This window comes from Microtus ochrogaster, unplaced genomic scaffold, assembly GCF_000317375.1.
Source record: "Microtus ochrogaster isolate Prairie Vole_2 unplaced genomic scaffold, MicOch1.0 UNK170, whole genome shotgun sequence".
Classification (NCBI taxonomy): Eukaryota; Metazoa; Chordata; class Mammalia; order Rodentia; family Cricetidae; genus Microtus; species Microtus ochrogaster.
Genome location: NW_004949268.1, coordinates 232,718 through 235,281, shown reverse-complemented (window position 1 = coordinate 235,281; position 2,564 = coordinate 232,718). Strand labels below are relative to the sequence as shown.

General features: G+C 46.2%; 1 long non-coding RNA gene across 1 annotated transcript; it reads left to right on the top strand.

The window, feature by feature from the left end:
* The first annotated feature begins 412 nt into the window (after positions 1-412).
* Positions 413-1,862, top strand: LOC106144483. The gene is made up of 3 exons (XR_001229543.2): positions 413-534; positions 959-1,031; positions 1,459-1,862. It is a non-coding gene; the product is annotated as an uncharacterized LOC106144483 (long non-coding RNA).
* Positions 1,863-2,564: the final 702 nt, after the last annotated feature.

Genomic DNA, 2,564 nt, shown 5'->3' with positions numbered 1-2,564 from the left:
CATCTGTAACAAGGTTGAGGGAGGAAACTCAGAGCTGTGGGTCCCAGGTGAACACTGTAGTGTTCGGGTATGGCGCATGTTGATCATGTCTCTGATACCGGGCACCTGAAGACACTTATCTCAGTAAATCCTTATGGCTAGAGTAAACGAGGGATGTTTTATCCATGTCTAGAGGGGGAAACATGTCTGTCATACTCAGTACCTTATAAAACTCCCCATCTGGAAGTGTCAGAGTTACTGCTTAACAAAAGGTTTCCCATAACCAATACCCCAGTCTGGAGCTCACCACTCCACTGTGATTCCAGATAACTTTAGAGCAAGGTTTCTTGTCACCGAAGTTAGGTGAGAACGCTCCATATGAGAAACCATTATGCCAACATGTGTCCTCACTCCCAGGGTCCCATGCTCCTGTCTACTTCTATGAGTTCCAGCACCAGCCCAGCTTCATCAAACATGCCAGGCCATCCCACGTGAGGGCCGACCATTGTGATCACGTTGCCTTCGTCTTTGGCTCTGACTTGTGGGGCTTGAAAAGTGAGTCTTCCTTGTTGTCCTTGAGCTGAATGGAGCCCTTGATTGTTTCCTGTGGAATTACTGAGCTCTTAGGACAGTGGAGGAAACTGAGGCTCTGGGAGAGAATGCAGTCGAGTGAGAACCATTTCTGAACTAAGGGAAAAGAAAAGAAAACTTTAGCAGGGTTAGAACATGAACCTTTCCTAGTCCAGCTTGTGTTAGCAGGAATGAGCACAAACTGGGGTCGGAGTGAACCTGAGTAGAGACTTGGATGGGTGCTGGGTTCTGAGTGCCGAGTAAAGAGAGCATACACCAGGTCTGGGATTCAGACCCAGCCTACAGTTGAGGCCTAAGATGCAGGGCCAGGCTGTGGTTGCTATAGTAGAAAATTGGCACCTACAGAAAGGCAGCTAGGACTTTGACTCTTTTCTTCCTTTGTTTGCAGTTGACCTCACTGAGGAGGAGAAACTGCTGAACAGGAGGATGATGAAGTACTGGGCAAACTTTGCAAGACACGGGTGAGAACATGTCCCTCCCTCAACCTCCTTATGGTTGGGTCTCCATCCAGGGCACCAATGTAGGTGTGACTCATTAGCATACACGGGTCTTTAATTACACTCCAGTCTTCTCCATCCCAGGGCACACTTAGGCACACACCTTCTAGCTTTCAGTTACTGCTAATTCCATAGAGACTGGGGTGGGTGAGTCACAGTGTTCTGGTACTGTTCTTTAGATTTTCCCTCTGAGAGAGACACACAAAACTAGACAGCTTCCCTGGTTTCATATCAGACACTGGTGGGTGACACTTGTGTTCTACATCAGCACACCGGTCCTCCCTCACCCTCTTGGCCCTTGGCCTACTCATCCACTGCTCTGACCCCAATCAAGGCATCAGGTCTTGAATGAGAGTGACCTCACCCTTCCCTGCTGGTATCATATTCACAGGAACCCCAACAGTGAGGGTCTCCCCTACTGGCCTGAGTTGATCCACGATGAGCAGTACCTGAAGCTGGACATCCAGCCTGCTGTGGGTCGAGCCCTGAAGGCCAGGAAGCTGCAGTTCTGGACGAAGACTCTGCCCCAGAAGATCCAGAAACTAAAGGGGGCTCGGAACAAGCATGTAGAGTTTTAGTGCCAATTACAGGAAAGGTGTGTGGTGTTGGGGATGGATGAGGTCATCCCGAGATTACAAAGTCCATTTATTTATTTTTATTCATTCCAAACTCACATAAGCATTTCTAACCTCAGCATTTCCCTTTCACTGTGTATGACAAACCCTCTGTGTGCTACTCCTTATCCTTATGGACACATTTTATTAGAATCAATAAATGGTCCCACAACCATATGGATGTGTGTTCCCCTCATCTTCTTTAACACTTCACTCTTTTAGACTCTCTCCTTCCTCTCATACTTTCTCCTCATCTTCTCTCTCCTCATGTCCAAGCCTCAGACCCTCTTCAAATGAAGCAGAAACTTCAGGTACTGTTGACTTCAGGAAATCCCTTGTCCTCTCTCAGCTAGTTCATGTTTTCTCATACTTCTAAGTTGCCAGTAGCAAATCTTATTTCCCAAAATTCATTACCTTCATAAGTGCAGAATGTTATTTCCCAAAGTTAATAAACTACAAAGTGGGCTCCTAGCTTCTGTGACCTCAGACGTTTGGAGACTGAGAACGAAGGGTTGCATAAGTCCAGGGCAAGATAACAAGATCCACATCTCAGAAACAAAACAAAATGCATAACCTCAGTAACTTACAACCAGTAGCAAATGTACAAGACCCAGAGGGTTTCATTGTAGAATTCAACAAGATTTTCTAAGAAGAATGTATACCAATGCTCTTCGAATTGTTTCATGCAATAGAAACTGACAGAACATTACCGAATTCTTTTTACAAGACTACAATTACCGTGATACCCAAACCATGTAGTAATAGGAGCGGTGGGGCTGTGTCCCCAGCACCCCAGCCACCTGGCTAGCTTATACCCCAAAATAATTACACGGACACTGTATTCATTTAAACACTACTTGGCCCTTTAGCTCTAGCCCTTACT